Source organism: Abrus precatorius, unplaced genomic scaffold (assembly GCF_003935025.1).
Source record: "Abrus precatorius isolate BTA unplaced genomic scaffold, Abrus_2018 Scaffold5, whole genome shotgun sequence".
In the NCBI taxonomy this organism is placed as follows: domain Eukaryota; kingdom Viridiplantae; phylum Streptophyta; class Magnoliopsida; order Fabales; family Fabaceae; genus Abrus; species Abrus precatorius.
Window position 1 is genome coordinate 13,578,797 of NW_020874395.1, and position 12,668 is coordinate 13,591,464.

At 32.7% G+C, this 12,668-nt stretch overlaps 1 pseudogene; it reads right to left on the reverse strand.

Annotated features, from left to right (window-relative positions):
- Nucleotides 1–856: 856 nt before the first annotated feature.
- On the reverse strand, nucleotides 857–6,174 carry LOC113866725 (annotated as a pseudogene).
- Nucleotides 6,175–12,668: the final 6,494 nt, after the last annotated feature.

Here is a 12,668-nt window from a genome sequence, read left to right on the forward strand (position 1 = left end):
AAAAGAAAAAATTTATAAAGAAATTTGAGTCTAAAAGTTCTGAAAGTGTAGAAAAAAAATACAAGATTAACGTCACTTTATTTAACTTAATTCTTAACAATTAACGTGACCGCAAGCCATTTTTGTCTGGTAAAACAGGGACACAAATCATCCTAATAGACTCGTGTCAGCACACAACAAAGTCTTGTGCCCACATGAGTCACTTAACATATCTTTGTCAGTTCGTCGTGTACCTGCAAAATTAAGTCAATTATACTTCTAAGATCACCCCTTTCATCGTGGCCCAAACAATTTCACATGTTCAAACGAACTATTCTCTTCCAAATTCTAAGCAATTGTCTTTTTACTTACTCCTGCACCCAGAGCTAAACGATTAAATTAATAATGTCTAGAACTTCAAAGAGAAAACAATTAACATATACTATAACAAACTTTCACACACTTTAACACACTCTTAAAATTTCGCAAAATTTCACACACAAAGAGACAACTTGTTATTAGATCCTAGACGATTATAGACTGAATCTAGAACATTCATGTTTAAACAACTTAGCTAAATTCATTTCATATTACCTCATTTTTAGAAGTCAAGTTTAACGGGATAGTCAACATACTAGGTTTCTTTTCATTTGCATTGAATCGAAAATCATCCATGCTACGTTACTGTTTGCATACATGAATTCCGCATAGCATATGGACTCGGGTTTGGACTTTATAGAAAACTGGAGACATGCCAATACCGCTAGAAACACAAATAACCTCCACCTGGTTGGATTCGTTTTCTATTAGTGTTACATTAGGATATTCAAGTTTCACCGTTTCTGCATCACAAAGAAACGCATGGTCTACTTCAACTTTATGAGAATGAAAGAAAATTTTTTCCGTTGATGATCAGGCACAAGTAATAGTCCTTATAGATTGATGGAGGGTTCTGCAGCGCAAGGTAGAGAACTAATTTAGGGAACCTTTTACGAAACTGGAAAGATATTGATGTTCCGTCACTTTGATGCTCAAACCATTCTGGAATCTCTGCTCGTGGCAAATGAAACACAGTATTTCTAGCGTCATGCAGTTCCTGTTAGTCATAAATAACTCATAAGTTTTGCAGCTTTGAATGTAGAGTACCAAACACAAAGTCAAATGCATGAAAACAAGATGAAACCTGTTTCATCAACTTGTTTATACACGAGGGAGTCATGGATGTGCATTCAGTAGCGTTGAAAAACTCCAAGTTTGGTGGAATCCCTCTAATTTCATGAAGACGCTCACAATAGCTCAAGTCAAGATGCTTTAAAAAGCGACATTGTTTGATGCACTCAGGAATGATTTTGAAATCATTGCTCTTCAGGATTAATCGCTTCACATTAGCAAACCACGTGGTAACTACTAAGAAAAATTCATCTGTTAGTTTGCAGTCGTAAAGATCAATAAGATCTACGTTCGAAGAGGTCGCTGTTTCTTGTCCCTCGTCCACTTTAGGCAATACCCACCCTTCCATTTGATAAATTGAAATAAATTTCAGTTTTGGCATCGAGACAACGGTTCGATTGAGAACGGAATCACCATCGAAGGTCCATCCATGACCTAAATCGATTCGTTCCCATAAATATTTTGAAATGAACGTGGGAATCTTTTTATCATAGTACCACTCGAGTTCACTTCTTTGATATTTTCCATCTTTCCTAATACTTCCGGAAAACTTTCAAGTCGATTACAGAATGAAAGATCGAGTGTTTCAAGTAAGGTCAACAAGATTGGCGGAAAACTCCTAAGATAGTTGCATCTGGTAGCACTAAAGAATTTAAGATTATTTAGTAACCCTACCGAATCGTAAATCGTGCATAAGTTAGAACAACAGTCAAACGACAAATTTTCTAAATTTAAGGGACAAGAGACATCAGGTATCTGTGTTAAGTATTCAAAACCAATTAAAATTCAAAGTTGTCAAAGTCATAAAGTCCTGCAACAAAACCAAAGGAAACCATAAACAAATCAATAAACTAAAAGTTAATTCATTAAAATAAAGAAAACGCAAAATAGTACAAAACCAAAGCAAACCAGAAACAAATCGATAAACTAAAAGTTGCATGATTTCTGCCAACTCCCTGCTTTTCATTTGCTTCTTAAAATATTGCTTAACCAAAAAAAGAAATTCACCTTAATCCGTCACATCCTTATGCCGAACATTTTCGCAGTGGTCTTCAAATAATATAACACATCAAGAACCCAACATTCACTTTAATAGTAAATTTTAATGTATAAGGAAATTAACTCAAAGCTGCTTGCCTTTTTCAATAAAAGGTCAGACAACCCGAGTGATGAAATTCGACTGTTGGGTAAGTTGCATATAGCAAGCTTCTTTGGACGAAAATCCGATGGTAAATCCTCTGAAGGATATTTATTCCACTCCAATACTCAAACTATTTGGAAGATTATTCGGGCCTTCAGTAAAATGACCATTTTTTATAACGAGAGTTTTCAGACTTTTCATCTTCTGCATCTCCATCCCATTTTATTTCAACTTCTTCAGAAAAAGAAAATTGTATAAATATGATTTTATTGGATCCCTGAAAATAGATAAATAAATAATAAAACACAAGTTAATTTAAAATATATATATATATATAAAAGATAGGATTTTTTTATATTAATATAAGTTTAAAAATATTTATATTTGATTTAAACGTTTTATTTAACTTACATTTAACTTAAATGTAAGTTAAATAAAATGCTCATATTAAGTATAAGAATTTTTAAATTTATATTAATAATATATATGCGTGCATGTTATTTAATTAATATTTTTGTTTTGTAAAACCGATCCCACTGTATCTATGTATTATTAATTATTGATATGCATTATCTATAATTATAGTATATTATATGACAACAAAGTAATAAATAATTTAAAGTTTTTTTTTCTCAATCATAAGTATCTTCCACTAAAGACAAACGTACTTGAGCTATTTCATAAAAAAGTATAAATTATTTATTTACTTACATTTATAAATATCTAAAAAAAATTTGTACAATAAAATTATTTTATGTATTTAAATTATTTTAAAATACTTATTTCTAATATATATTCAGTGAAAAGCAAAATTAGATTTACAATGATTCAAAATTTAAAATTTGCAAAATAAGTATTGCATATATTAAATTTTTTTTTTGTGACATTGAATCACGAGATACCAAAAATGTGGAATCGTATTTCAGTTAACTTTTTAGGGCAAAATATGTAATCTTTTAACATGCCTTTTCAATAATATATATGTGTGTGTAAGGTTTTTGCAAACGTAAGTTGAGAAATTTACCAGGAATTTAAAACAATTATGGTATGAGAAAATGAGAGTTGAAAGAAGCAAATCAAGTTTCAAGATGAAAAATAAACTTGAGGTGTTTATGGGGTGACTCAATAAATTCAACTCAATTCAATTAAAAATTATGATTTGGATAAAAATATTATAACTTGATTAAGTATGTGTTAAGTTGGCGGTTGTTAATATTAAAATCCAACTCAATCCAATAAACCAATGCATTTGAACTTATAATAGTTTAATTACTTTCAATCTTTCAAAATGAATTAGAATCCTAATTTCTGGTGAGTAAATTGGAATCCTAATTCTTAATTTTAATTCTTCACTTCTTTTCTCATCTCACCTTTCTAGTTTTTCCTTTTTTGCATTCTATGGTAGCACTGCGGCTATCGCTTGTCGTCTCCTCCAATTCTAAGCTCCATTTGAAAAAATTGAGTGATGAACTATTTTGTAATAATTCATATCAATGTAGTGGCCATTGTAAGATTACAAACTTGTTAAAACATATTAAAGATCGTAAAAAAAACACACACAAGGAAGTTATAACAAGCAAAAAATATCGTGTTTGGAAAGCAAACAAAATGTGACAAGATTGTTTCTTTTAAGCTTGTCATTTAAGGCCTTTTTATTTGTTTGAAGTGAATAATTAAAAATTGAAAAATAATTTAAATATTTGAATATAATTATGAGAAATTGTCAAAGTTTATTTTTTATTTTATATTATTTTAACTTCTTATTTTAAATAATTATTAAACGATTAGTACTATACTATGACTTAGAATGAATAATTTCTTATTTTATTTAAATAAATTTTTTACATGAGATATTGAGATTATACCATCAATCTTATACATAATTTTAATTGACAACCCGACTATCCAAACTAACTCATCCCATGGTCGAGTCGGATCAGGTCGAGTGAAAGAAAAAAGAATACAAGATTTGACCCGACCCAATCCAAAATACTTGGACGAGGTTGAGCAATTTTTTATACCAAAACCCACCCAACCCAATCCCCCCAAAGCCCTAAAACAAACCATATATGTATGCATCTGATTGACCTCCTTTTGCTCTAAAACTTGATCTACTTCGGTAAACCATAACCTACTACGTTCCTCGGGCTTTTTCAGTGATTCTTGTCGAACAATTTCCTTATCCATCTCCTCTATCAAGTCATGTAGTGCTGCTGCCATGTATCTAATCTTCATGAGAGATTTATCAACCAAAACCTCAATGTGATGTCCCACACAGTAACTGTAAAGAGCATGGAGTACATCTTTGACCTCTCCCAAGTAATGTCTGTTGAAGAAACATGCAATGTCAAGAAAAACCCTCTTTTCTTCATCCTCCAATGCATCAAACCTTACTTTAAGTATCTCTGAGATTTTATCATTAGGAATTCTTTCATATTGATTTATAGCAGATTCCCATGCTTCTATACCTTTTCCATACAAGCTAGATCCTATTACTTCCAAAGCCAATGGAAGCCCCGAAGCACAAGTTATTACACGATTCAAGACATTCACATAAATTGGATCAAATTTTTCTGATTTAAAAGCCCTCCAACTAAGCAACGCACGGGCATCTTTCTGTTTCAACTCCTTCACCTCATATGTTCTTTCAACATTGTGACATGCAAGCAACAGTTGGTCACGAGATGTGATGATAATTCTACTGCCAGGACCAAACCAATCAGGTGCTCCAGCAATTGCCTGCAACTGTTCTTGATCGGAAACGTCATCTAGAATCAACAAAACCTTCTTTCGCTTGAGTCTATGCTTTATTATTGAAATTCCTTCGTTAACACTTGCTAACTCAATCTTCTCTCCAAGTATTTTCCAAAGAAGGATATTTTGGATATGTTGTAACCCATTTTTCCTTGAACTTTCTCTTATGTCTTGAAGAAAACATGAACTGTCAAAATGGTCAGCAATAGAATTATAAACAGCAGCAGCAAGCGTCGATTTACCTATTCCACCGAGTCCATGGATCCCTACCATGTGGACGGCATCGTCAGATCCAATATCCAGAAGTGACTTTATTTCTAACACTTGCAACTCTAGTCCAACCGGGTAATCCGCAACATGTAAAGGAGTGCGATTGATCCTTCTAGATACCAACTCAACAATCCTCCGAATGAATTCGTATTCATATTCTTCCCTGTTTCAATCAGAATGGTTTGTGATAAGTCAAACTAAATACTTCATATCCATATCTTGATTCGTACATGCTTTAGTTCTAGGTTCACAAAGATTTCTTTTTTCTCTAATTTTTAAAATTATATCATTAAACAAATGAAAATTAATAGAATCAAATAAATAAAAATGAAAAAGATGGGTAAGTTGGGTTACCTATGTTTGAAAGGATAGCCTGACAGGTCAGCTGCTTGACACAAAGCCATCTTCCATGCCTCCAACTTCTCCATGTTATGCTTTAATCCATCCTTTTTAGCCTTAAATTTCTTTTCATGATTAGCCAATGCTTTTCCAAAACTACCTCTCTGGTGTCGCACATCAGAAGGATCCACATTGTAAAAAACGGGCAAAACCAATAGACCCTTCCCCTTAGTAAACTCAAGGATGTAAGCAAGTTCGTTTAAGCAAAAAGAGGAAGATGCATAGTTCTCAGAAAGCACGATGACGAAAATCCTGGACTCTTCAATTGCCTTCTCAAGTGCTGATGTGATTTCATCCCCTCTGTGAAGCTCCTCATCGATGAAGGTGTGAATTCCCTTGTCACGAAGAGCTTTGTAGAGATTGCCAGTAAAACCATATCGAGTATCTTCCCCTCTAAAGCTGAGGAACACATCATAGGAGAAAGCATAGTAAAAGAAAGAAGAGGATGACGGTGAAGCCATGAGAACAAACAAGAAAGGCTACTGTGAATCTATGATTATAGATTATGAATGGAGTGTTGGGTCTTCAAAGTCAAACTGAAACTTATAGAGTTGAAGACACGCTTTCTGAAGCAAAGCCCATGGCCAACGATTTCGATGACGAAGCTTAATATGTCTTTCTTTTTTCTATCCATTGAATAAAAATAATGTAACGTATTCAATGAAGTTTGATGTTATAATCGCTACCAATAAAATATTTTGCCGACCCTTTCATAATCGTGGGAACAGATTTGCAAGGTAAAGGAGAAGAGGAAGAAAAAAAAAAAGAAAAAGAAGGGTTAATAAAAAAAATAAATTACAGAACCTAAGCACATGAACTTACTAGGGTTTTAAAACCTTTCTTCTAAAAATTGAGAAATAATTAAAAAAAAAATTTATTTTTTATGCTGATTTTTTTATATACATAAAAACTTCTATACAAGTTTTCATGAGTGCTTATTAGAAATTGATACAAATTTCTAGAATAGTCTAGAAAAAATACTAAGAACAATCTAGGAAAAACTAATTGTATCTTCTAGTATGTAGATGCTTCTAGAGAAAGTTTTAGAATATTGTAAATCTTCAAGTTTCTAGATAGCTCTAGTATATTGAACCAAATGGTGGATGATACCTATAAATAGGCATGCTACCTCATTGTAAATGCAATGAAGAAGAAGTAATCAAGACAACAATTCTCCATCTCTTGAGTCTCTTACTAAAACTTCTTCAACTACTATTTTCAACTATTCCTACTAACACATTTCAACTATTTTACTCATCTCACCCACACTAAAAACTATCAGTGGCATCAGAGCTACGTTCGGTCATCTACTGGGCGTAGAAATATTACCATACTATTTCAAAATTAAAATAAACTACTTCCAAGAATTTTTTAACCCATGGCTAGCACTACTCAACCATCATCTCTTCCCGTCCCCATTTTCAATGGCGAAAATTATGATTTTTGGAGCATTAAAATGAAAACATATTTCACTTTCCAAGATTTGTGGGATGTTGTGGAAGAAGGATTCACTACTCCCTCAGACATATCATCCCTTACTGCAGCTCAAAGAAAAGAATTGAAGGAAAATAAACAAAAGGATTCAAAGGCCTTGTTTACTCTACAACAAGCTGTGACTGATGCAATTTTTCCAAGAATAATGGGTGCTACAACAGCCAAAGAAGCATGGAGTACGCTGCAGGAGGAGTTTGAAGGAAGCGAAAAGGTACGCGCTATAAAACTCCAAACTCTACGACGAGAGTTTGAATTATTAAAAATGAAAGAGTTTGAGACCGTCAAGGATTACTATTCTAAAATAAAAGAAATGGTTAATCAAATGAGAGCTTACGAAGAAAATATTCTTGACAAAAAAGTTGTTGAGAAATTACTGATTACAGTTCCCCGTAAGTATGATCCAATTGTCACCACTATTGAGCAAACAAAGGACCTATCTACTCTATCAGTGACAGAGTTGGTAGGGTCCCTTGAAGCTTATGAGCAAAGGTTGAAAAGGCATGATGAGGACTCAATAGAAAATGTCTTTCAATCAAAGCTCAAATTACGGTCTCAGAATAAAGGGAATGAAGCAAGAAAGAATAATGGAGAAACTTCTAGAAACAAAGAGAATTCTAGAAATTTCTCTAGAAACAATCAAGATAAATACCCTCCATGTGGTATTTGTAAGAGGACAAATCATGCTGAAGAAGAATGTCGGTATCGTGGAAAACCACAATGTCGACACTGCAAGAAATTTGGACATGTGGAAAAGTATTGTCGCAACAAAAACAAGTATCAAGCAAATTTCGCTGAAGAGGATGATCGAGAACCACATCTTTTCTATGCTACCCAAGATCCCAGTACTGAAATGAGTGGAAATTGGTACTTGGATAGTGATTGCAGCAATCACATGGCCAAAGATATAAACATCTTCAAGGATATCGACGAATCCATCAAAGTGAAAGTTCGAATGGGGAACGGTACTATAGCTGAGTCAAAAGGCAAAGGCACTGTTATGGTGGAGACAAAGAAAGGTACGAAACTTATTACTGATGTCTTACTAGTCCCCAACCTCAAGGAAAATCTCTTGAGTATTGGCCAAATGATGGAGAAAGGTTATTCTCTTCACTTCAAAGGGGACACATGTAAGATATATGACAACAAAAAGCAAGAGATTGGCCAAGTAAAGATGGAGAAAAGAAATTGAAGTTTTCCAATAAGCTTTCAACAAGGTGCCAATATTGCCATGAAAGCAGAAGTTGATACTTCACGACTTTGGCATCGAAGATTTGGCCACTTCAATACTCATGCCTTAAAACTACTACATCAAAAGAATATAATGAAGGATCTTCCATATCTTGAAGAAAATAATGAAGCTTGTGAAGGATGTCTCCTTGGCAAGCAACATCGATTGCCATTTTCTACTGGAAAAGCTTGGAGAGCAAAAGACTTATTGGAGCTTATTCATACAGATATTTGCGGACCAATGCGGACACCATCACTACATTGATACAAATTTCTAGAATAGTCTAGAAAAAATACTAAGAACAATCTAGGAAAAACTAATTGTATCTTCTAGTATGTAGATGCTTCTAGAGAAAGTTCTAGAATATTGTAAATCTTCAAGTTTCTAGATAGCTCTAGTATATTGAACCAAATGGTGAATGATACCTATAAATAGGCATGCTACCTCATTGTAAATGCAATGAAAAAGAAGTAATCAAGACAACAATTCTCCATCTCTTGAGTCTCTTACTAAAACTTCTTCAACTACTATTTTCAACTATTCCTACTAACACATTTCAACTATTTTACTCATCTCACCCACACTAAAAACTATCAGTGCTTTTTCTTTGGTTAAACATGTTAGGCACCCGGCGTCCAGCCTCCGGCTGATCCACCGTAGTGCCTTCCATTTCCGTTTCGGAAGAGGGTTCCGCGCCAGAAAAAATGGGGATACACAGTAAATTCGGATAAGTTCAGTTAACGCGGGATGTCCAGTTTCATTTTCTATTATTAATTGGATTGGATTCGGATCAGTCTACAGTAGAGCACCATTATTTCTAATTTTTCAAAATTAAACCGATAGATTTCTTTTCTATAATTTTAAAAAAATTATAAAACATTCTCTTTTAAGTTTATACAATATTCATATATTTGGATGACCATTGAATATTTTTCGAAATTATATTAAAATATTCAAAAATATTTAGATATTTTTTAAATAAATCATTCACTTCACTGTTAAAACATTAAATACTCCTTAATTTCCGAACCACCTCAGAATTTACCCTTAAACAAATCCACCAACCTTGGAACAATTTTATATGTCTTATTAGTTGTTTTCCCAACGCGCATTGAGAGATACATTATCCACTAAACTGATAAAAACAATATATAGAAGATAAGGAATTGTTTACACTCAAAAGAACTAGAAAGTTCCAGAAAAGTTCACATATGTGCTCCAGAAAGATATAGTGCAAGGAAATTGACACCTTTTGCATTGTTAAATAAACGTGTTATTAGCGTGTTCAATTATTCAACACACAGTACTCTTTTAACGTCTCGAATACATATTTTATTTGAGCAGCATTAGCCGTGACACGTTGTCTTCTTGAATAATTTACAGGTTGGTCTACTCTTCTTATTCCTTTTCTTTTTTAATCAAAACATGGTATTTTTATCTCCCTTCCTTAAAAGAAAAGTTGTCTTCAAATTTTAACTTACTAAGCTTACTCTTATTTCCCAACCAACACAATCATTCCTACAATTAGATCAACATCCACTGAACAATGAAATTTGTTACCCAATCAAATAATCACTTATAGGCATACCCATAACTAAAATTTTATTATTGACACAAATATAATGTTTTGTATAGATCTTTGTGCATTAATTAATAAATTAAACTAATAAACATTAACCTTTTCCACTGTCATGTGATCTGAGAGTGGAACAAAATATTTTAATGTTATTGTATAATCAAATTTTATAGTATCGAGATATAATTACATTATTTTTTTTAAAATTATGCAATTCCAAGAAATTAAAAAGAAGATCTAGACGTGTGAAGCTTCGTCGAAATTTGTTTGCTGGAGTTTGGTAGTCTGAACTAAGTTTTCGTTAGTGTTTATTGTGAAGACACAACCCTCCATCCATCCTCACAGCACTAAGCTTTCTTCTCAGTTCTAATGGCTGTGTCACCATCCCATTACTCACCCTCCTCTTCCTTCAGCTATGCATTTACCTACGATGTTTTTCTCAGCTTCAGAGGAGAAGATACTCGCTACGGTTTTACTGGTAATCTTTACAAAGCTCTTTGTGACAAAGGCATTCATACCTTCATTGATGATGAGAAGCTTCGAGGAGGGGACGAAATAACACCGTCACTTGTGAAGGCCATTGAAGGGTCTCGGATTGCAATCCCCATTTTCTCTATTGACTATGCTTCTTCTTCTTTTTGCTTAGATGAACTTGCCACCATCATGAATGGGAAAGATATGTTGGTTTTGCCAGTTTTTTATAACGTGAATCCTTGTGATGTGAGACATCAAAGAGGCAATTATGGAAAAGCATTGGCAAATCATGGAAAAAAGTTGAAGCCTAACAAGGAGAAGTTGGAGAAATGGAAGATGGCTCTGCATCAAGTAGCTAACTTGTCTGGTTATCACTTCAAACATGGGTACCCCTTCTCATCAATCTTTTAACTTTCTTACTATTACTATTATGATTAAATGATAAGAATATCGAGAGAAAGGAAAAGCTCGTTTGCTTGAACAAAACAAGCATATGGAACTGAGGCTTTTAGTGTGACTTCACATGTACTTGATCTCTAATTGAACAAGGATGGATATGAGTATGAGTTTATTGGGAGGATTGTTGAATTGGTCTGCAGCAAGATTAATCGTACTCTCTTACATGTTACAAATTACCCAGTTGGACTAGAGTCACGAATACTAGAGGTAAAGAACCTTTTGGATGTTCAATCTGACGAAGGTGCCCACATGGTAAGGATACATAGACCTGGTGGAATCGGTAAAACTGCTTGTCACTTGATCAACTTCCTCCGTTTCTTATTTAATGATAATAGGCAGCACTAATGTTTCGTGCACTGTTTCTTACTTAATGATATTTTTATTTTTTTGGTCAATTTTGTATGATTTGGTTTCGAAGAAGATTGAGCAGTTAAAGCTGTTTACATGTTTCTCTGAATCAAAATCAATGTTATCAAGAAGATTTAGACTTAAACAAGGTTCTCTGTCTTCTTTATTTATTTATTTATTTTTTAAATTTTGAGTATCTCTACTGTATATATAGTACTTAATTTAATTTTTTTAAGAAATGGGAAAGAAGGCTAGATGGGGCGGTTCTATTGCTTTGTATTTAAAGCTGTTCCCATTTCCTTGTAGCATATGTCAGAAAAAGGCATGTGAAAATTGTCTAAATTGCAGATCCTACTTTACAGTTGTCAATAACGAGGTCTTCTCCCAAGTTCATGTCTTATTAAATCGTTTAATTACCATCACATCAGTTAAGTAAGGTCTAAATATTTCATTTAATATCACTCTTTTACTCCTAAATTACGTTCTTAGTAGACTAATGTTCTCAGTGCCAATACTGAATTTTATGATGTTTTAAAAAATTATTATTATTTAAATTTTGTATATGTCTATTTTATTATATTATTTGAGATTGAAATAATATTTTTATTTAATGATGTAAATTTATGAAATTTTGATCATGATTATACTTTTGAAAGAGCAGATAGAATAATTTTTTTTAAAATAATGTGTTATAAATTCTATAATTATGAATTATTCATGTGTAACTCATTCTCTTATTTATTTATTTATTTATTATTTTTATGTAATAAGACAATGGTGTTGGAAGTCTTAATTGTTTCAATAACATTATTATTATTATTTTATTATATTTTTTACTCTTATCAATTTTGATAAATTTGTCATATTACTTATTTAAAAAATTATTTTATTTCATGTGTTGATTTCTATACAGGTTTGACAAATTTATCATATTACCTGTTTAAAAAAGTTTATTATTTCACTGTTTATTTCATGTGTTTATTGCCTATTAATCCGTGGGCCGACTACGAATCCCTATTTCACCTGGTAACGCAACATATTACTTCATTTTTTTCAAAATCTGTTATTTAATTGTACAAATTTTGACCGAAAAAAGCTGCAGGTGGATGATAAATGACATGATCAACAGTGATTTGGTTATTTTAATTTCTTAGATCTATTTGGTTATAAACTATTTGTGTTTTTCGGTTTATACTATACTGAATGTTTGACAATTGGATTGTTGCTTGGGCATTGGTTCCAAAACGAGTATATGTACTAATCTTCGTGGAAATTGTTGCGCTCTGCTAGACCCAGTTTGATAGTCTTCAACTCTATACCTTTGATTTTAATTAAAGACCCAAAAATTGCATCCACACTCAAACTAAGATTTTCTA